At 41.0% G+C, this 23,903-nt stretch overlaps 1 protein-coding gene across 1 annotated transcript in view; it reads left to right on the top strand.

The window, feature by feature from the left end:
* The window catches only part of RGL1 (ral guanine nucleotide dissociation stimulator like 1), a 271,120-nt gene that overhangs the window by 47,929 nt on the left and 199,288 nt on the right, over positions 1–23,903 (top strand). The gene's annotated exons all lie outside the window — the stretch shown is intronic.

The raw sequence follows: 23,903 nt of genomic DNA on the forward strand, positions 1-23,903 counted from the left end.
TTGCTATTTTCAGCTCTGGGGTGCTAGAACTCAAATGGCTATGAAGATGCCAAGATCTGAACTCAGAGTTTCATGAAACAACTTAAAATAGTTTAAAATGACTTTTCTGGGAAATTTTTGCTTGCTTGTTAATCTGATTGTTTATGTGCATCTGGATTAACAACAGAAACAACAAAAGCACCTTTTATGTAGCGCCATTCAGTCAGTTCAGTTCAGTTCAGTCGCTCAGTCGTGTCCGACTCTTTGTGACCCCATGAACTGCAGCACGCCAGGCCTCCCTGTCCATCACAAACCCCCAGAGTCTACTCAAATTCATGCCCATCGAGTTGGGGATGCCATCCAGCCATCTCATCCTCTGTCGTCCCCTTCTCCTCCTGCCCCCAATCCCTCCCAGCATCAGGGTCTTTTCCAATGAGTCAACTCTTCGCATGAGGTGGCCAAAGTATTGGAGTTTCAGCTTCAACATCAGTCCTTCAATGAACACCCAGGACTTAGCTCCTTCAGGATGGACTGGTTGGATCTCCTTGCAGTCCAAGGGACTCTCAAGAGTCTTCTCCAACACCACAGTTCAAAAGCATCAATTTTTCGGCGCTCAGCTTTCTTCACAGTCCCACTCTCACATCCATACATGATCACTGGAAAAACCATAGCCTTGACCAGACAGACCTTTGTTGGCAAAGTAATGTCTCTGCTTTTTAATATGCTATCTAGGTTGGTCATAACTTTCCTTCCAAGGAGTAAGCGTCTTTTAATTTCATGGCTGCACTCACCATCTGCAGTGATTTTGAATCCCCAAAAAATAAAGTCTGACACTGTTTCCACTGTCTCCCCATCTATTTCCCATGAGGTGATGGGACCAGATGCCATTATCTTAGTTTTCTGAATGTTAAGCTTTAAGTCAACTCTTTCACTCTCCTCTTTCACTTCCATCAAGAGGCTTTTTAGTTCCTCTTCACTTTCTGCCATAAGGGTGGTATCATCTGCATATCTGAGGTTACTGATATTTCTCCCGACAATCTTGATTCCAGCTTGTGCTTCTTCCAGACCAGTGTTTCTACTCTGCATATAAGTTAAATAAGCAGGGTGACAATATACAGCCTTCACATACTCCTTTTCCTATTTGGAACCATGTTGTCCCATGTCTAGTTCTAACTGTTGCTTCTTGACCTGCATCCAGGTTTCTCAAGAGGCAGGTCTGGTATTCCCATCTCCTTCAGAATTTTCCACAGTTTATTGTGATCCACACAGTCGAAGGCTTTGGTGTAGTCAATAAAGCCAAAATAGATGTTTTTCTGGAACTCTCTTGCTTTTTCGATGATCCAGCGGTTATTGGCAATTTGATCTCTGATTCCTCTGCCTTTTCTAAAACCAGCTTGAACATCTGGAAGTTCACAGTTCACATATTGCTGAAGCCTGGCTTGGAGAATTTTGAGCATTACTTTTCTAGCGTGTGAGATGAGTGCAATTGTGCGGTAGTTTGAGCATTCTTTGGGACTCCCTTTCTTTGGGATTGGAATGAAAACTGACCTTTTCCAGTCCTGTGGCCACTGCTGAGTTTTCCAAATTTGTTGGCATATTGAGTGCAGCACTTTCACAGCATCATCTTTTAGGATTTGAAATAGCTCCACTGGAATTCCATCACATCCACTAGCTTTGTTCATAGTGATGCTTTCTAAGGCCCACTTGACTTCACATTCCAGGATGTCTGGCTCTAGGTGAGTGATCACACCATCATGATTATCTGGGTCATGAAGATCTTTTTTGTACATTTCTGTGTATTCTTGCCACCTCTTCTTAATATCTTCTGCTTCTGTTAGGTGCATACCATTTCTGTCCTTTTTTGAGCCCATTTTTGCATGAAATGTTCCCTTGGTATCTCTAATTTTCTTGAAGAGATCTCTAGTCTTTACCATTCTGTTGTTTTCCTCTATTTCTTTGCATTGATCACTGAGGAAGGCTTTCTTATCTCTCCTGGCTATTCTTTGGAACTCTGCATTCAAATGGGAATATCTTTCCTTTTCTCCTTTGCTTTTAGCTTCTCTTTGTTTCACAGCTATTGTAAGGCCTCCTCAGACAGCCATTTTGCCTTTTTGCATTTCTTTTCCATGGGGATGGTCTTGATTCCTGTCTCCTGTACAATGTCATGAACCTCTGTCTGTAGTTCATCAGGCTCTCTGTCTATCAGATCTAGTCCCTTAAATCTATTTCTCACTTGCACTGTATAGTCATAAGGGATTTGATTTAGGTCATACCTGAATGGTCTAGTGGTTATCCCTACCTTCTTCAGTTTAAGTCTGAATTTGGCAATAAGGAGTTCATGATCTGAGCCACAGTCAGCTCCTGGTCTTGTTTTTGCTGACTGTATAGAGCTTCTCCATCTTTGGCTGCAAAGAATATAATCAATCTGATTTAGGTGTTGACCATCTGGTGATGTCCATGTGTAGAGTCTTCTCTTGTTTTGTTGGAAGAGGGTGTTTGCTATGACCAGTGCGTTCTCTTGGCAAAACTCTATTAGCCTTTGCCCTGCTTCATTCCGTACTCCAAGGCCAAATTTGCCTGTTACTCCAGGTGTTTCTTGACTTCCTACTTTTGCATTCCAGTCCCCTATAATGAAAAGGAAATCTTTTTGGGGGTGTTAGTTCTAAAAGGTCTTGTAGGTCTTCATAGAACTGTTCAACTTCAGATTCTTCAGCGTTACTGGTTGGGGCATAGGCTTGGATTACCGTGATATTGAATGGTTTGCCTTGGAAACGAACAGAGATCATTCTGTCGTTTTTGAGATTGCATCCAAGTACTGCATTTCAGACTATTTTGTTGACCATGATGGTTACTCCATTTCTTCTAAGGGATTCCTGCCCACAGTAGTAGATATAATGGTCATCTGAGTTAAATCCACCCATTCCAGTCCATTTTAGTTTGCTGATTCCTAGAGTGAGGCTTTCTATCCTTATTATAAATTTCTGAGTATCCTCTAAGATATCAGATATGAAGTGTTCTTTGGATATATCAGGGGAGAAAGAATGAAGGGTTTCATGTCTTTAAAAGCAATTATAGGCTCAGGTCTCTGAAAAAGTATTGAGTGCCAGTAATGGCACCTCTGCTCCCATTTGATCTTGACTTAAAAAAAAAACTTTTTAAAGGCCAGACTGTTGTTGCATTTGAATACCATTAGTACCTATTTCTTAAATAAAATTAGTTTAACAGTGTTATTAATTTTTCTTCTTAAAAATGGCAGGAAAATGAGCTTGAAGCAGTATTATTGCATGTGCTTAAATGAGTCTCATTTCCAGATATCAGATAGCATATTTTTAAGTGTTTTGGAGAAAAGTAATTTTTTTAAGTCCAAGCAGATTGTTTTGTTTTAGAAATACTGAGGATGCAATATGTGAATCATATTTGGATTTTTAAACAGGATATTAAACTTCACAGTAAAAGTGATTCCATGCTTGTTAAAGCCCAGGGAGAGGTTTATAAAGCCAGCCGACAGAGAAACTGAACTCACTTGGAGAAGTGAATGATGCAGGAATGGAAATTTTGAATAAATGACTTTAAAACCATTTAAAAATGTTCTTTTATCCCTTGAAGACAGACAGATCATTAAAATTAAAATTGTATTAAAATTTTTCTCTATAAAACTATGTAACCTAATAGTATGAATGTTGAGTCAGTCACATGTATTTTTTTCCAAATCCATAACTTGAATTGGATTTCCAAGTCCAAATTTCTAAGCTTATGTAGTATTTTGAAATTTGTATTTGCTAGGCATTGCACCTTAGTCACTCTTTAAAAATAAATCCCCATTAAGTTCAAGTAAATAATCCTGAAGGTGAAGTGAGCTGGCCTTATTGAAATGTGAGTGAATGTGAAAACTGAGTTGACTGACTAAGGCAAGTGAGGAGGGGATTAAAAAAGGCATGTCATTTCCATGTGTTTGTTGCTTTGCATTTGCTCTTAGTCTCTTGGGAGGCCTTTATCATTCTACCTCATCTGTTAAATTCACACTAATTCTTTCAACATCCATTTCTAGCGTCCTGTTCTCCGCGATGACTTTATTAACTGCCCACTCCATTTCTCCTCCTGCCGGTGTGAACCTCTGTTACTGCATGTAGCATGCCGTAAATCATCGGCTTACTTCGCTGTCATTTTTTGTCTCTCCAGCGCCTTGCTCAGTGCCTGACACATGGTAGGAACTTAGCACATGTTTGCAATGTACATTCAAACGGATGAGCAATGTGGTGAGTAAGAGCCCCTGAACTCTGCGTAACCTAGATGCTGTTCAAAAAGATGTGGCTCTTGGCCCTATCTTTCTCCTCGGGCAAAGTAGTGGTGGTAGGACAGAGGGTCTCTGAAGGATAAGCAGATAGGTGGGTTGATTATTCAATAAATATTCACTGGGCTTCTGGCACTATTTCAGGTGGTTCAGGGGAAATTGCAGAGATGTAAGATACATTGTAACTACTCTGAGGAGTTTACCAGTTAGCTGTAGAGGTATGGCTTACCTATGTGAATCATTTAGAGGGAAACTGAATGCTGAATTATAAGGAAGCCAGAAAAGGTAGAAAGCCTTGTGAGCTGGAAGAGTTAGTTGGGAAAGTTAGGGGAGACACAAGTTAATTTGAGCTCAGTAGTATTGACTGAAGGAAGGGCTTTGAGGTGTTGTCAAGCCTTGGGCCAGGGGAGAGCTGGATGGTTGACTTTGTGGGAGCGAGCTGGTGAGGCAGAGTTTACTCTGGGGACTACAGACCCTTTGTACATCCATGGGTAGGCTTCAGAGGGGCTTTGAGCCCCTGGAAAAATTTGCAAAATGTTGTTTTTATGTGTTCAGGCAGTTTAACAGTGGTAAGGTTCAGTTTTTAAAGATGTGGGTGTAGAATTTTTAAAGACTGCTAAATTTTGTAATTTGCATTGGAAATACATTTTAACAATTTGTATTTTTGTGAGGTCATAAAGAGAGGGGGAAGGGCTTTCGTGGTGCCTCAGATGGTAAAGAATCTGCCTGCAATGAGGGAGACCTGGGTTCGATCCCTGGGTCGGGAAGATCCCCTGGAGGAGGGCATGGCAGCCCACCCCAGTTTTCTTGCCTGGAGAATCCCATGGATAGAGAGGAGCCTGGCGGGCTACAGTCCATGAGCTCACAAAGAGTCGGACACGCCTGAGTGACTAAGCACAGTACCTAGCACAAAGAGAGGGGGAGAGGGAAGTATTCAGAACAGAGGAGAGGATGGAAAGAGAAAGAGGAAGGAGATTTGGTCTTATGCTTGAAGAGGCAAAATAACAATACAGATGTTATTTTTTATTTATGATATTTCCCTGAAAGTGTATCAGTATCTATGCAGCATCTTTAGCTGATTATTAAAAGAAATCATCCAAGTAATGAAAGCTAAACTTCTGGGGCCAACACTGTGTATTTGAGAAGAATCAAATACTGAACTGAAAGTGAATGAACATTTATACCATTGTTGCCCAAATGAAAATATATGAAATTCAAAGGTGAACAATGTCATCAACTTGGTCAAGATTTTTTGGTTTTATTTGCCAGGGTCTTTCATCAGCTATTTTTTTCAAAAAGGTATTTGAAAAATTATTATTTAACTATTTAACTTTTTCCCAAGTTATATTGGGAAATTATTGACACATATCACTGTATAAGTAAAAGGCGTACACCATGATGGTTTGATTTACATATATTGTGAAATGATTACCACAGTAGATTCACCTAAGACCCATTTTCTCATACAGATACATTAAAAAGAAGAGAAAAAAATTTCTCTTGTTATGAATTTACTCTCTAAACAACTTGCCTAAATATCACACAGCAGTGTTAGCTCTATTTATTGTGTTGTTCATTACATCCCTAGTACTTACTTATCTTGTAGCTAGAAATTTGTGCTTCTTGACCACCTTCCTCTAATCCCCCTCTCCCAGTCTCTAGTCTTTGATCTCTCTTTTATGAGTTTGTAGTTCTTTTTTTTTTTTTTTTTTAAAGATTTCACATATTAGTGAAAGTGGAACAATATAGCATCTGTCTTTCTCCGTCTGATTTGTTTTACATAGTGTAGTGCCTTCAGGGTACATCCATGTTGTTGCATATGGTAAGAGTTCCTCTTTTTTTGCTGGCTGAATTATATACGTGTGTGTGTGTGTGTGTGTGTGTGTGTGTATGTGTGTGTGGTAATATTTTTTATCCATTCACACATTGATGGACACTTAGGTCGTTTCCATGTCTTGGCTATTGTAAATAATGCTGCTGTGAACACAGGATGCAGATTTCTTTTTGAGTTAGTGTTTTCATTTCCTTTGGATACATTCTCAGAAGTGGAATTGTTGGATCACTTGGTAGTTCAATTTTAAAAATGATGAGGATCCTCCATACTATTTCTCACAATGGCTGCACCAATTTACAGTCCTATCAACAGTGCACAAGATTTCCCTTTTCTCTATATCCGTGTCAGTATTTGTTATCTCTTGTCTTTCTGATGATGGCTATTCTAACAGGCATGAAATGATATCTCATTGTGGTTTTAATTTGTATTTCTCTAGTCACTATTGATGTTGAGCATCTTTTCCTATATTTGTTGCTCTTTCATGTATCTGAAATGTCTTTTCAGGTCTGATGAGGTCACCTCATCAGATGTATGGTTTACAAATATTTTTTCCTATTCTGTAGATTATCTTTGCACTTTGTTGATGATGTCTTTTTCTGTGCAGAAACTTTGTAGTTTGATATAGTTCCACTTACTTATTCTTGATTTTCTTGCTTGTGCTTTAGGTGTCATATCCAAAAATTCATCACCAAGACCTATGTCAAGAAGTTTTTTTTTTTTCTTTCTCATTTATTTTTATTAGTTCTGATGACTATAGCTTTACAGTACAGTTTAAAATCAAGTATGGCTTTACAGTATAGCTTAAAATCAAGATATGTAATTTGTCTTGATTAGAGCCCCTAGTCCTAATCCTCCTAATTTGTTTTTCTGTCTGGGAATTTCTTTGCCTATCTGGAGTCTTTGTGATTCCATATAAATTTTAGGAGTGTTTTGTCTACTTGTATACAAAATGCCTTTGAAATTTTGATAGGGGTTACATTGAATCTATAGATGGCTTTGATAGTATTGACATTTTAACAATATCAAACCAATTCATGAGCATGGGATACCTTTCCATTTATTTGTGTTTTTTTTCAATTTCTTTGATGAATGTCTTAAAGTTTTTAGTATAGAGATCTATCACCTCCTTAGATAAACTTATTCATGAATATTTTATTCTGTTTGATGCCATTGTCAATGGAATCTGTTTTCTTCAGAAAATTTGTTGTTCATGAGTAGAAACTAATTTTTGCAAGTTAATTTTGTATCGCATTTAACCTTTTGAATTTTAAGGATTTTTCTCTTAATGCAAAAATCTGCATTTCTTCATAAAAATTGAATATAATGAACTTGACTTGGTTATTTGCCATATATAGAGATTCTTTTAATATTAGATGCTCAATATATAGAGAAAACATTGAGATTGGAGCTCTCTTTCAATTCTCTTTCAATTTGAGGTTAACATACTGACCATGTCAGGCACAGAAATGATGGATTTACACTTTGGGTTTAGTGAGCATTTCACTATCAGAAACATGCTTTGAAATGATAGCTCCATCATGTCACAAGTGTGAGTTAATGAGGAAGGAAAGAGACAGGTGAAAAAAAAAAGTCTGTTCATTTGTTCTTTGGCTTCTTCCCAAAAGAATTGCAATGAAGAGTGTTTCATAATTATTGGTTTATAGGATTGATAAGAGGTTAGTAATTGAGGAACAAAGAAGCTGTAAGTTTGTGTAAATAAACACAGCAGGACATTTTTCTCTAGTTGTCATTACAAAGTTAACTAATTTATACTAACACATATATATGGAATTTAGAAAGATGGTAACGATAACCCTATATGCAAAACAGAAAAAGAGACACAGAAATAACTCTGTGGGAGAAGGTGAGGGTGGGATGTTTCAAAAGAACAGCATGTATACTATCTATGGTGAAACAGATCACCAGTCCAGGCTGGATGTATGAGACAAGTGCTCGGGCCTGGTGCACTGGGAAGACCCAGAGGAATCCGGTGGAGAGGGAGGTGGGAGGGGGGACCGGGATGGGGAATATGTGTAAATCTATGGCTGATTCATATCAATGTATGACAAAACCCACTGAAATGTGAAGTAATTAGCCTCCAACTAATAAAAAAAAAAAAAAAGAAAAAAAAAGTTAACTAATTTGACAGTAGTTTAAAAAGATAGTGCTGTTGAGAGAGGAAATAGATATATAACTCTCAATTATATCTGAATCATCAATAAGCCATATTTTTACATAGAATTCAGTTTAATTGGAAGAGCTGAGCAATTTGATGATGCTAGGAACTTATTAATTCAAATTTATAAACCTAAAAATGCATAACTAATGTTAATTTAATAATGTTGGATTTTAGTAGCCTTAAAGTATTAAGAAAGATATATAAATTCACAGATCATATAGTTTTATAAGCAATTGTTCAACCCATGAAGATTCAACATAAAGGGCCACTTCAGCAAATGTTCAAAATGTATTATCATTTCTATTATAGTCTAAACCTATTAAAAAAGATCTGGTAATAATATATTTGTATATATATATTATATAATGTTAAAATAATGAAATAGTATATATATTTAATATATCATGTATTATGGATTATAATATAGTGATGTATAATATACTTTCAATTTCTTAATATCTTGTACTTTCAGAAAAGTTGTATATTAATAGATGCATGGATGTGGACATTTCAGATACAGCAAGCTGGGGATGTAGTAACTTCAGAACTTGCCTCTTGCTGGAGATCAGGTTGGATCAAGAAATTGTATCCATCTAATGGGCCACTTCCGGGCTTGGGGCTTGAAGCCTGGAGGTTGGCCCAGGTGAAATAATTAGAGTATCCCCAAGAACAGAGTGTGCAAGAGTGGATGCAGTCAGTGTCCAAGAAGGAGCAGCAGGTCAGAACTAGGTAAACCATATACATTGTCAGTTATGAATGTCAGGCTGATTAAGAGGAGGCATTCAAGAGGAAGATGGATGAAAGTTCACAGGAGGGTGAGAGAAGATCCGGGCCTTTGTGAACAGGTGTGGGTTTTCTGGGTTGCCTTATCCCAGGTCGATGGTGGCTGGAACTAAAGATAGCTTCAGATGGCTCACCTTTTATGATTTCATGCTTATTAATATAACTTTACATTTTATTTTAAATACATTTTAATATGAGTTAAAATAACTGCTGCAGCAAGATGCTCAACTTTCAAGCTATAAATAGTAACATTTCTAGTTTGGGAATGTGCAACAAAGAAAATATTAATGATCTATTTACCAAGAGTGGGTCAGCGGTTGCTGGATTAGGAGTCTGGGAAGGGTGTTACTGCAGAATAGCACCAGGAAGTTTCCTCATGATACTGTTCTGTATCCCGATAGTGGTGGTGTTTCTGCAGCCCCATCCATGTGTTAGAATTCATAGAACTGTACACCAAAAAAGCCCGCTTTACTGCATGATAATTAAAAAAAAATATGAAGCAGAGCACAAAATGCTAATGGAGAAATCAAAAGATCTTTTCAGTATACAAGAGGCAAACAATGAAGCTCAGTACACCAAAACAGTCCTAGAAAGCCATGGAAGCAAAGTTCCTGAAAGTGTATAGTTTGCATGTTTCTCAGGTCCTTAGGCTGATGAAGGGTACTCTTCAAAGTTGTAACATGGAAGCTGAAAATTATTTGACCCACTAGGTTTTCTTTTATCTCTCTCTCTTTTAATAGACTGTCCTCCCTCCCTCCGTCTCTCCTTTCTTGACTTCCTTCCTTCATCTCCTTCTTTCTTGAGTTAAGCTCTTGCTATCTGACATGGTAAAGAGGTGCCCCAGATTACATGGTGGAGAAGGAAGTGGCAACCCATTCCAGTACTCTTTCCTGGGAAATTCCAGGGACAGAGGAACCTGGCAGGAGCCATACAGTCTGTGGGGTCGCAAGAGTTGACCACCACTGCTGCATATGACATGCAAGTGATATGAAATGAAGTGGGAGGAGAAGCTGGTTTAGTTCTGCTCCAAACATCAGGGTGGACATTTGGGCCAGGAAAAAATCGAACTAGAAATGCTGCTGCTAACCAGAATGCACCTGTGATATCCAACCTGACCTGTAGGCCTCCTTAGTTAAGACAATATTAAACGTTGTTCTAGAGCTGAGCATGTGGTTTGAGTTAGAGTTGCTTCAGACTCCACAAGTTGGCTGCAGCCCAGAACTGACCAGAGGGCCCTTGGAGCAGGTCTTACGTTGATCTTGACCTGATAGTGTTCTTTGGGTTGGACCTCCCAGGATTACTCTTGTCCAAAGCTCTCTTTCTATTCCTTTGAGGGAATAAATTGGTGTCTTGGGTCTGGAACAAATTGAAACCAGTCTTCTAGAATTTTGAAGGGCTATTTGAGGCCAGGAACAGGACTACATGGGCGCTTCCCTCAGTATTATCTCTTTAACTTCTCATTTGCCTGGCAGTTTGAGTTCTGATTTTCTGAATGGGTGTTCCTCTGGTCTCTTGCCCAGGAAACAGCTCTGGATGAGGGACCATAGCAGAGTGTTTTATATCTCTTGGGAAAGGAAAGGTTAAATTTTGTTTCCAAGAGCACTGGCTGCATGAATTCTTGGACGCAGCCTTCCCCGGGAGAGTGCAGTGGGGGAAGTTTGGCGGGAGCATATAGCTACGCAGAGGAGGCAGGAGTGAGCTATGCGAGCCGACTATTTACAACAGCTTCCGGAGTCTGCTAATACCAGACTGATGGAGTAAAAGATTGGTTGGAAATTCTCAACTTACAGTCTTTACTTTAAACCCTGGTAACCACTTTTTTCTTTCCACCTTTCCTCTTAAGTTATTCTGGATTTTAAAGTTCTAGTTATGAGATAAAGTCAACTGAAATTCTTGACATTTTCTAGCTTGAGTCACAGCCCTTGCCTAAGATTATTTCAACATAAAACATGTGTCTTTTAAGTAGTTTGAAAATATATGGTAGTATGTTGCTAGTAATAGATGTCTTGGAGCTGAATATTTTGGTACAGGGTTTGTGATTTGAGTTTACCATCTGATTTATATATTCTGTGGTCTTTTCATAATTCAGATTTGCCAATCTGGGTAGTTCTGGCACTGTGGGGGCTGTTGTGCCTGACTTAATTACATATTTAAATAGAAGGCTAGAGCTAAAGCTAAAAAAGCAGATGGATTTGGAAGAGGAGATTGTCCTGTTTTGAGGTCAAGTGTAAAGCCAAGAAATCGCTGGAGCTGCTCTGACAGGGATTTCAGGAAAATAGGCTTGTAATATTTCCATTTCTCTCGGTTTGCAGTCTGGCGCCAAATGTAGTAAGATCAGCCCTTTTTCCAAAGGTCTCAGTATTTCTGCAGTTGTTTTCAGAAAGTCTCAAAAATGAAAGTCAAGGAGTCCACAAGATCTCAAATATCTGTACCCTAAGCAGCAAAGCTTTTGGATGATGTAGGAGGGAAAGAGTCGATGCCATAGACGTGAAGGTGTGGGTGACATAGTGCGTGTGTGGAGGCTGCTCTCTCAGATAGGACACCGTGCTGATGGCACCTGAAGGCTGCAGAGTGCATTGGCTCTATAGCAAGCACGCTGGAAAGCCCTTTCGAAGAGCTTGCACGCGATATGTGTACCTTCTATTACGTTAGATCCTTTTTGTTCTATTCACTTGGGTCTGCTGGGCCATCTGTCAAGGTCAGTAAACATTTCAAACTTTCTAACTGGTCCATTTAGTCTAATGTTAGTATGTCACTTACCTTCGTTACTGAGAAACTGTACTTTAAAGCATTTTTAGTGAATCCTTCCAGTGTTAACCGTTTTTGGTCTATAGAAACAGAAACTAGGGTTTAGAGAATTTATGTGATTTGTACAAATCACATAAACAGACCACTGGATCATAAGAACTATAGAAGAGTATATTTTATATTATTAGCTGCCAACTTTCAAGTGGTTGAAGCTCTCCGTATATGTAGGTGATGTATCTAAGGAAGTTTGAAACAATAGCAATGACCACTGTATTGTATCAGTGACTTTTAAATATTTTTGGCAAATGAAACTTATACAGAAACCCAGTTTATTAAGCTATAGATTCTATTCTATTAGCATGAATTTTTCTTAACAGTTGAGTTTTCTAATAACTACTTACTTTCAACTCAACCAGTAACTGTAACAGACTATGATGAACACAAATACTTAAAATATGAATTTATGTAGTCACTTGGAGCCTCAGTAGCTCCAAGTAGTTATTTTGTCTTATTGATTGTTCAGCATTGAAAAAAAATCTTTAGGAGTTAAACTTCTTCAAATGGGTGTGATTTTCTAAACAGTTAAGAATAATTTTCAATCAGATTGACGTAGAAGCTTCAAATCACTATATAACTCTAACCTAAGGTAGACTCACTCTTCCCAGGCTCTCTTCAATCCAGTCCAAACCTATCTACTGAAGCTATACCTGTCAAGGTCCCTAGACCTCTGTATAGCCAAATCTATCCATAAATTCCTGGTGCTTGCCTTGTAGAACGCATCAGCTGTATTTGATAACCTTGATTGCTCCCTCCACTCACCTTCCAAGTCTGCACTCTCTCCTGGGTTTCCTCCTACCTCACTGGTAGGAGGAAAGAATAGAAAAACTTACCAGTTTTCTTTCTGCTCCCTCCTCTTTTCTGCCCTGTAGTTTTGTGTGTGTTCAGTCACTTCAGGCTTCTCTGTCCATGGGATTCTCCAGGCAAGACTATTGGAGTGGGTTGCCGTGCCCTCTTCCAGGGGATCTTCCTGACCCAGGGATCGAACCCGCATCTTCTGTGCCTCCTGCATTTTAGGTGGATTCTTTGTCCACTGAGCCACCCGGGAAGCCCGCCCTGTAGCTTAGAGACCCCTAACCAGCCTCTCCCAGCAATGGTTTCTCATCTGAACCGCACAACACAGCAAACAATGTAAAGACTTTTTTCTTGGTTTTCTCAGCTAGTGTTGTTCTAGATGCATAGAAGGGAAGTTAATTTGTTACATACAATGGGTGCCTTAGGGAATTATCTTAAATTTTTCACAACCTCAGTTCAGAGGGTTTGCCAGGCTCAGTCTACACATGTTAGGTATCTGATCCAGTTGCATGGCCTTAAATTCCATCTACATGTTGGTGACTCCCAAATTTATACCTAAATTTATACCTAAACACTCTACCTAAACACTGAAGGACAGAGTCTTTGATCCAACATCTATTAAGCATCTTGTCTTAAATATCTATTTATGAAAAAACTAATCAATCATCAATTCAAGAAAGAAATGGAAAATTGTATTTGCACCAACCTGAAAGAGGAGAGTGAAAAAGTTGGCCTAAAGCTCAACATTCAGAAAACTAAGATCATGGCATCTGGTCCCATCACTTCATGGCAAATAGATGGGGAAATGGTGGCTGACTTTATTTTTGGGGGCTCCAAAATCACTGCAGATGGTGACTGCAGCCATGAAATGAAAGTATGCTTACTCCTTGAAAGGAAAGTTATGACCAATCTAGACAGCATATTAAAAAGCAGAGACATTACTTTGCCAACAAAGGTCCGTCTAGTCAAAGCTATGGTTTTTCCAGTAGTCATGTGTGGATATAAGAGTTGGACTATAAAGAAAGCTGAGCACCAAAGAATTGATGCTTTTGAACTGTGGTGTTGGAGAAGACTCTTGAGAGTCCCTTGGACTGCAAGGAGATCCAACCAGTCCATCCTGAAGGAGATCAGTCCTGAGTGTTCATTGGAAGGACTGATGCTGAAGCTGAAACTCCAATACTTTGGCCACCTGATGCAAAGAGCTGACTCATTTGAAAAGACCCTGATGCTGGGAAAGATTGAGGGCAGGAGGAGAAGGGGATGACAGAGGATGAGATGGTTGGATGGCATCACTGACTCAATGGACATGAGTTTGGGTAGACTCTGGGAGTTGGTGATGGACAGGGAGGCCTGGCGTGCTGCAGTTCATGGGGTCGCAAAGAGTTGGATACGACTGAGCAACTGAACTGAACTGAACTGAGTGTTATAATCCAGGAGACAGGCTTTCAGAAAGCTCTGAGGACTGTTCCACCAGTTGGACATCAAAGCACAGTTATATATTTTTTTGAGACAAAGGGCTGTATGTCAAAGCAACATACTAACCATTTACATAATCCAACAAGAGTAGCAGGGCCTTGTGACTCCTTACAGGATCAAGAAAGGAATGTTATCTCCTAAGGAGTTACCTTGCTGGCGCCAGGAGGAACTTCCTTTTTTCCCTCCTGGCAAGTAGGCATTCCAGTATCTTCTAAAGGAATATAGTTAATGTATAGTGCAGATGCAAAATGCACACTGAAGGGGGAGGAGGTACTGGCTCAAATGGCAGAGAAACTTTTATGTTAAATTACTCTTGTCCTGCCTTAAAAATGATTTTACAGAACCCCAGTTCAGACAGGTTGCCAGGCTCAGTCCGCAGGTGTCAGGTATCATGACCTTAAATTCCGTCTTCCTGTTGCTGCTGCTGCTGCGAAGTCACTTCAGTCGTGTCCGACTCTGTGCGACCCCATAGACGGCAGCCCACCAGGCTCCCCCATCCCTGGGATTCTCTAGGCAAGAACACTGGACTGGGTTGCCATTTCCTTCTCCAATGCATGAAAGTGAAAAGTGAAAGTGAAGTCACTCAGTCGTGTCCGACTCTTAGCGACCCCATGGACTGTATAGCCTACCAGGCTCCTCCGTCCATGGGATTTTCCAGGCAAGAGTACTGGAGTGGGGTGCCATTGCCTTCTCCAATCTTCCTGTTGAGAAACTCCAAATTTATACCTCCAGCCTAGACCTCTACCTGAACACAAGGTAGAGTGTTCTGTCCAACATCTATTTAATACCTTGCCTTTTAAAAAATTAAATATTTACTTTTATTTATTTGGCTGCACTGGGTCTTAGTTGTGGTACGTGGGATCTTCCATTGTGACATGGGGGTAATCTCGTTCCTTGACCAGGGATCAAACCCAGCTTCTCTGCACTGGGAATGCAGAGTCTTAGCCACTAGACCACCAGGGAAGTCCCTTAAAACCTTGTCATAAATATCTAACCGACACCTCAAACTTAGCATGTCCAAACACAAAATCTCATTTTTCTCTCTAAAGCTGATCTGCTTATAGTTATCATTTATCAGGCCCCAAATTTTAGTCATCCCTGAACTTCTTTCTGACTCTCACACCTTCTAGCCAATCATTCTGCAAATCCTCTTGTATCTTCCTTCCAACTACATCCCCAGTCTGACCAATTTGTCCAGCTTTTACTTCAGCTGCCTGGACCTAAGCCACATCATCTCCCAAGAGCTGGAAATATTTCAGTAGTCTCCTGCCTGGTTTCCCTGCTTTTGCCATGAGACCCCTATAGTTTATTCTAAACATAGCAGCCAGAATGATCCTTGTGATATCAGTCTTCTGCTCAGAACCCTTTAGATGCTTCCCCTTTAATTCATGCCAAAAAGTTAAAGACCTTATAATGGAGTGCATGATCTGTATTGTCCCTCCCCTCAACTCTGCCCCAATCTTTTTGGTGTTCCTATAGTATATTAGGCAACTTCCACCCTAGGGACACTTCCGTCTTCCTAGATGGCTCTTCACCCCACCCCCTCTCATCTCCTCGGCTTATTCTCTTGCTTCTTTCAAATCTTTGCTCAGATGACACCTTTCTGGTGAGGCCTTTCCTGACTAGTCTTTTAAAAGTTGTGAACCCCCTCATCACTCCCTATCCCTATTTTATTGCTTTTTTCCTCACCATTGTGTTTACCACTTTATAATATTCTGTATGGTCTGCTTGTTTATTTTTATTGTCTAGTTCCTCTACTAGTGTGTAGGCTCCTTAAAGGGAGGGATTTTATGTGTTCTGTTCCATTGCTGTATGCTGAATGTCTTGAACAGAGTCTTCACAGAGTGGATGCTCAAGAAATGGTTGCTGAATGAATGATATGAATGATGGTGAATGTTTAATTAGAAAATATGTGATATATGGAACTTTAATCACTCTAAATTCTCCTCGTAGTACACAAAATACCCCTTGGTGTTAAATAGAGCTTATTATGAGATGTTCAATAGTATCATTAAAAAATCTCAAACCTCAAAGCTATCTTTTAAATATATTCAGAGATTCAGAACAGTCACTGGTTTTGTATGTTGAGGCCAAAATTGAACTTTTAATTGCATGCTGATGTTTCCTCTGCAGTCCTAAGCAACCATGCGTTTCAACCCTGCATTGCCAAATGCATCTAATTGAGTATATGAAAAATATCAGCAAGATTACAAGTACTCCAGTTTCATTCTCTCCTTTCTCCACTCTGCTCTGTGTTGTATGGGGGATTCTACTTGGGCATGTTTCTGACTGGGTTGTGTCAGTAGGAAGCAGTAGAGGATGATGGGGTGTATTCCCCCTCCCTCTCTGCTTCTTTGTCTGCACTGGCAGCATCCAATTCCACTGGGTCTGCAGCTTCCATCAAGGGGCTCGAGCCTAGGATTGCACTGGAACCAGCTCACACCTGCTCACAAGGGATAGTTTTGTTCATTTCCCGTACTTCTCTGTTTAAGCGATATCACATTGATGACTTAAGCTTTGGTGGGTGCATCCACACCTCAGAAATTGCAACCTTTCTTCCAACAGGAAAGTGAAAGTGAAAGGTTGCTCAGTTGTGTCCAACTCTTTGCGACCGACCCCATGGACTGCAGCCCATCAGGATCCTCTGTCCATGGAATTCTCCAGGCAAGAATACTGGAATAGGTTGCCATTTTCTTTTCCAGGGGATCTTCTGGACCTAGGGATCGAACCTGTGTCTCCTGCATTGCAGGCAGATTCTTTACCATCTGAGCCACCAGGGACGCCTCTTCCAACAGAGAGCTACGAGAAACATTCACCAGCACGTTTCTGTGGCCTCGAGGGGGCTCTGGTGGCAGCCCCTCCTCCTTTTGTTCCTCCAGTCTAGCAGTGGGCACGGTTCCAGCTATTGCTAATCTCTGGATCACACACTTCTGTAAGAAACTGTTTAGGACTCAAGTGCCTTGATCACTTTTATAAGGAATTCCCTGCATTAAATTGCTTCCTTTGTAGAAATAGGAAATTATTTTCTTGTACTTGGACTGATAAAATATCTAGTGTAACCATGCTACGTATGTGTGAACTCAGAGAATCTTTGGCAGCAATACAAAACAAAAATGGTCTCCTCTGAAATATTTGTATGGATGTTTTGCTTCGGAACAGGAAGAGATTTGACATTCATGCTCTCATTTGGTTGAATAGTAAAGATTTTAGCCTTCTTATTCATTGCATATGTTGTGTGCCCATTTTTGGATACTGTGCACTGTGATATCTGGCCAATAGTACTGTTATTTCTGAGGCAATGCAACCTGGTCCTCTGATACCTCACTTCTGGGTCAATAGCCCAGGATTTAATAGGGTTCATTGACTGTTTTTTCCTCACATGTGCTGCTGTGATTTGCCCTGAATGATTTTTTTTTAATGTATTCTTTTATATGGGTCATTTCTAAAGTCTTTATTGAATTTGTTACAATATTGTTTCTGTTGTTAATGTTCTGCTTTTTTGGCCCTGAGGCTTGTGGGATCCTAACTCCTTGACCAGGGATCAAACCTGCACCTCCTGCATTGGAAGGCAAAGTGTTAACCACTAGACTGCCAGGGAAGTCCTCTGAAAGATGCTTTAAAATTCATTTTCACTTTTTGAATGCTACTGCTCCAGACCGATAAAGCACCCTGGAAAACATACTGTAATCTCATCTGTGGTCCTGCCATTGGAGCCTGTTCCAAATTTGCCCCTGGCCATGGACTTGGATTGTATCTTCATCTTTTATCTCCATGCCCACCTGACAAAGTGTCTAAGAAGTATTCTTAACCTTATCTTTCTGTCTAGATCAGCATATTTTATTCTGAGTGGAGTAAGTAAAGAACTGCCATGAGAAAGATATCCTGATTTTAATATTATCATCTGCAGAATTCTGCTCAAGGGTGACATAAATTGTGTTAGGTGCAACCTAACCTCTTCTCCCCAGCTGGAGCCATGGGATCTCATGTGTAGGCTTCCTCCGCTTCGTTGCCCTCACTGCTGCTGGTCTGCCTCTGCTGTTAGCCCTGGTTTGAATATTCAAGCACTTACTTTGTTCTCACGTGCAGTCACTGTACTCTGTGTTTTATAACAGACCTTCTGACTGTCTTGGTTCCTCCCTCTTGCTTCTCATTTACTTGCCCATTCATTTGTTCCTTCCTTGTTTTTACTTCTCCGGTTACCAGAGCCTAAGGATCTGCCCCAGATTCCAACCCGAAGTCTGGGTTCTACCGTCTGTTGACAGACTTCCTTGGAGCTTATGGTGTGTGTTCCGGATCTTCTCAGGAGTGTCTGCCAACTCTTTGCTGTTGTGTTGTGCCCACCTGTTGAGTCAGTACCACTTCGTCTCCTCTGCCTTCACCACTGCTGGCTGGACCATGATATGTCTGTTGGATGTGGTGCTTTGCCTGCCAGACTGAACCTCCTTCTGTTGCACAGGATGATACCCCATCCTCCCAGTGGCTGGGACCAGACCTACATTCTGACCCCTCCTCCCACTCCCATCCCTCATCTGCTCAGATCTGAACAGAGTAATAGGAAACTGGCCATGCAGTTATGCCCCAGTGATGAAGCAGACTGCATCACTCATCACTGGCCTTTTTAATTATGAGATGTGGCCATATGAGAAGAAAGGAATTTCAAGCCTCTGATGGTGACTTTGTCAGGTTAGTACCACTGGGTCCAGCCCCTGAGAGAAGCATCATGACCAGCTTTCAACTTTGCAGTATTACTTTGGGAGCATCTAGATAATATTGTTAATATGGGTCTCATATGAAGTATTCCTATGTCTTTGGAAAATGGACAGAAAGCTGGTTTTAAGAATCTTACAACAGATGGGGAAACTGAGACATGGATTAATCAAATGTTGCTCCTGAAATCACACAGGGATTTGTTGAACAGATTCTAGGTTTTGGTTTTGAGGACCACCAACCCACTAAACCAGAGGCTCCCAACCTCTTGACCAAGAAAGGATGATTTTTTGTTCTCAGAAGCCTTAAGATTACTTAATACTAGAGCTGGCCTGGAACTGACCTTGGATCACCTGGTTATTCGTGTGAACCCTCAGTTTTGAGGTGCTCATGATGAAGTTCATGAGAGAATAGAAGGCGTGCTCCACTTCCCTACTTTTCTTTCTCACCCCTTGTCACGTGATTGGAAGAAATGCAGTGACAGCAGGATTGAGGTCTGATCTACCAGGGAGGAAGGACCTCAAGATCTGTCTTCATCTGTTGTGCAACCAGGTTTAGTAAATGGACACATATAATGGACACACAGCAGTGGGGTTAAGGTAGGGGACAGTTTCCTGCCCTTCTGTGCTATTGCCTTCAATAATGTTATGCTCTTGCTCTTCGTTTTTCCACCTCCTGTTTTTTTTTTTTTTTTTCCCCTAGGATCAGTGGTAGTGGTAGGTGACTAGAAGGAAAGCAGAATCCTCTTGCTTGTCTGAGTGCTGCTTACCCGGCTCTCTCTTGGTCCTCGATGCTCTCCATGTGACATGCTTACGCATGTCTTCTCTCTTGTGTGGGCTGCACTTTTGCCTCCTTTTGGAAGCCTTTCACCGGGGACCTCTCTGCTTTAGTGTTCTTTGATGTCTCCCTGGGCTCCTGTTTCTGGAGGTCAACTCCTGTTTAGGGAGGTCAACTCCCTAACAGCTGTTAGGGAGTCAGCCGTTTTAGACAAGGTCCCCTCAGATGTCTCAATTCTGGCTACCCTTTGTGATGCCAACTTGAATCCTAGGAAACTGCAGCATCTTCTTGTTGAGAGGGTAGCTTGCTGCCCTTCCCCTGCACTCTGCGTTTGCCTGTTGATTCTAATCGGCCTCTTCGATAGGAAGCGAGCCCAGGCTCTGTGTCCAGAGACACTCAGATTCCAGGGGACATCCATCAGTTTCTCCCGTGAACTGTCCCTGAATTCAGTTCAGTGATGATTTGTTAGTGGAGTCTGCAGTCGCCCCCAGCCTCAGTGAGCGATTTTCTGGGAGTCCTCCAGCTATGCCCCAGTCCGCCTTTGCACTTAATGGATGGGTCGGGGGGTGTGTGGCTGTGACAGGAGCAGTGCAGAGAGGAGTGAAGTGCTGTGGTCCATTCTTCCTGGGTCTCTCCGGCTCCCTCCTGTGGTTACTGAGGCTGAATGGTGAAAAGCTGGGTGCCCCTCAGGCTTCCTCTTGGCAAGACTTGGAACGGAAACCATTCCACGTCCTATTGTAATTATCTGGGGAATCCTCTCCTTTATTCAATTAAACCCATGGTGCTCAGTGGAGTCAACAAGCATCTTTGCTACCAGCTGCTATGCCAGGTCTGTTGTTAAGTGTCTCTCCAGTATCCACCATGTTCCCATAACTCTGGGAATCAAGGGGAGGGGAGGGAGCAGTGGGAAGAGGCAGAAGAGAAGCAGAGGACATTCACAGTGGATAACTCTGCTAGCAAATAGATATACCATTCCAAGGCACTTTATCTACCCAAGAACCGAATGGTTCATCTCAGATGTGAACTGCTGTGTGGTCTGGTATAAGTCTCTTGATTTTCCCGTCTATCATACCAGTAGCAGCACAGATTTACATGGCAGAGCTGTTCTGAGAATTAAAGTACCTGGAAGCATGTAATTAAAATGACCCTAAAGTAATTTCCAAATTTGAAGAGTTGTGGAGATGGGGAAAGTACTTACCAAGAGATCCAGAGAGGGGCTGTACTTGAATTGTCAGCCATTCCTGGGGCAGTGGTCATTTTTGGGCAGGAACTGGCCTGAGAGGGGCCTTGACAGACCCTATGCAGAGCTAGTTTAAGAAAGCCTGATTGACACATTAGTTATTATTTTATCTTTGTAAAGCTGTGGTGTGAGGCCTGGGACAGCAGGAAGGAGGCCATGAGGTAGTTCCTTGACAGCCTGCCATTGTCAACTCTTTTGGGAGGAAGATGTCAGTGCCTCGAAGGACAGGCTTAGGTTGTTAGTGGTTCATTTTTGGTTTAGCTGCAATAACTCCTATTGGTGGTGTAATACTTTGATTTTGGAATTCTCCACATATGACTGAGGGACGGTGTATGTGTATGTGCGTGGGCATTTACGTGAACAATTCCCATTCACTTACCTCATGATTACTGGTGGGTCACCTTCTTCATAGGATTCTGGGGGTTGCTATTACACAAATTTTGCTAGGATGACCTGGTTTTTGGACAAAGAAGTTAACACAGTAAGTCATATAATAACTTCCATGTCTCATGTTGCAAGGGTTAATTGGTAGCAAGGGCAAGAATGTTCAAGGACCATACAGTTGTGCTCATTTCACATGCTAGCAAGGTTATGCTCAAAATCCTTCAAGCTAGACTTCAGCAGTATGTGAACTGGGAGCTTCCAGATGTATAAGCTGGGTTTAGAAAAGGCAGATGAACCAGAGATCAAATTGCTTGCATTCATTGGATCATGGAGAAAGCAAAGGAATTCTAGAAAAATAACTACTTTTGTTTCATTGACTATGCTAAAGCCTTTGTGTGAATCACAACAAACTGTGGAAAATTCTTAAAGAGGTGGGAGTACCAGACCACATTACCTGTCTCCACATTACCTGTATGCAGGTCAAGAAGCAACAGTTAGAACTGGACATGGAACAACAGACTGGCTCAAAATTGGGAAAGGAGTATGACAGGCTGTATATTGTCACCCTGCTTATTTAACTTCCGTGCAGATTACATCATGCAAAATGCTGAGCTGGATGAATCACAAGTTGGAGTCAAGATCGACGGGAGGAATATCAACAACCTCAGATATGCCATTCTAATGGTAGAAAGTGAAGAGGAACTAAAGAGCCTCTTGATGAGGGGGAAAGAAGAGAGTGAAAAAGGTGGCTTGAAACTCAGCGTTAAAAAAACTAAGATCATGGCATCTGGTCCCATCACTTCATGGCAAACAAATAGAAGGGGTAAAAATGGAAGCAGTGACAGAGTTTATTTTCTTGGGCTCCCAAATTACTGTTGATGGTGACTGCAGTCATGAAATTAAAAGATGCTTGCTCCTTGGAAGAAAAGCTATGACAAACCTAGACAGTGTATTAAAAAGCAGAGATATTAAAAAAAAAAAAAGCAGAGATACCACTTTGCCGACAAGGTCCATATAGTCAAAGCTGAGGTTTTTCCAGTAGTCATGTATGGATGGTTGAATGGCATCTCTGAATCAGTGGACATGAGTTTGAGCAAACTCCAGGAGATAATGAAGGACTGGGAAGCCTGGCGTGCTGCAGTTCATGGGGTCACAAAGAGTCAGACACGACTTAGTGAGTAAACAACAACAGGGGCAGTGAAGGATGGGATTCTGGTATGGACCTTCATCTCAATTCCTACAGTAGAATGAAGATGTAAAAATCAAGATTTTTGGTTCTATAACAAAGAAATATTTTGTGTCATTCTTAGAAGAGGAACAAATTGGGCCATCCCAGCTGAGCTTTAATTCTGCCACTGTAAATTATGAGGATCCCAGGTTTCAAGCCTTAGAGATGTTTTCTCCTGTTTCACAAACCCGTTGTCAGTCCCAACTATCGGTTGGCCCTGAATTGTTCGCAGTGCAGCCCTGACCTGTGTGGCCTTCCTCTGCCTTGGATAATTGGATACCAAGGGAATGGGTGGAGGTTTTTAAAAGAAACTTCGTTGCTTTTTTTTAAATCTAAAAATGTAGTGCCCCATTTTTTTTTAGTCCCGCATTTAAAAATGACCTTTTATACTGAAATTCAAGGACAATAGGTAAATTAGCCACTAAAATGTGATTTCCATGAATGCAAGTATTTTGCACATTTTATTCACACTGTGTCCTCAGGCCCTGGAACTGAGCCTGGTATATAGAAAGTTCCTCTCCCTGTAGTCCCATTCAGTAGGAATGGTCTTTTCTGGCTTCCTCTGTCTCTCTCTGACCTGCCAATCCAATCTGCCCTCATTGTGTTGGTCTCTTCGATTTGCACATTTCTAACTCTTTTCTCTTATTCCCATTTCAACTGCCACTGTTCTACAGATGCTCATTTTACCCCTGCTACTTTAATAACTTCAAATTTGTTTCCCTGACACTGAGTGCCTCAGTTTCATCTGCTGCCACCAGATGAAATCTTTCAAAGGCTCCTCGCCAACACTAACTATAACTTTTAATCTCCATAGTATGTCAGAAAACGCCCTTCCCCTCTGGCCTCTGCATATCTGCATATATCAATCTTATCTTCTTCCTTCCACCCGCTAGGCTCTTCCACCACTTCTGATAACCTGCTTTTATCCAAATGTGTGATAATTGCTAAATTCTGTAGCCTTGCACACTTTGTGTAAAGGCCTATCTTCAGAATGAACCTTCTCTACCTCAGGCCACCTGGCATGATCTTTTCTCAGCTTGGAACATGTCCCTCCAATTTGCTCTTTGGTCAGCTTAACCTGACCTTCTCACAGAAACCTCCAATGTGCCTGCAGTTTAGTTGAGCTCCCCTGCTTTCACTTTCAAAAAGAGTCTTCTTCTCCTTCAAGGCGATGATATTATTCATGTGATTATTCACGTAAAGACTAGGACAAGCCTGTTTACTGTTGTGATTTCAGCGTCTGTGGCTGCAGCTGAAAGGATGAATATAGATGAAATCATTCAGAGAGAATTTAGAGTGAGAAAAGACAGCCAAGACAGAGCACTGGGGAACAGCAATGTTTAAGGAACTGTACATAAAAGCAGATCCCATGAAAAAGTCTGAGAAGGGGCACTGCAGAAGGTTAGAGAACAGGGAAGAACAGTG

Source organism: Cervus elaphus, chromosome 14 (genome assembly GCF_910594005.1).
Source record: "Cervus elaphus chromosome 14, mCerEla1.1, whole genome shotgun sequence".
Classification (NCBI taxonomy): Eukaryota; Metazoa; Chordata; class Mammalia; order Artiodactyla; family Cervidae; genus Cervus; species Cervus elaphus.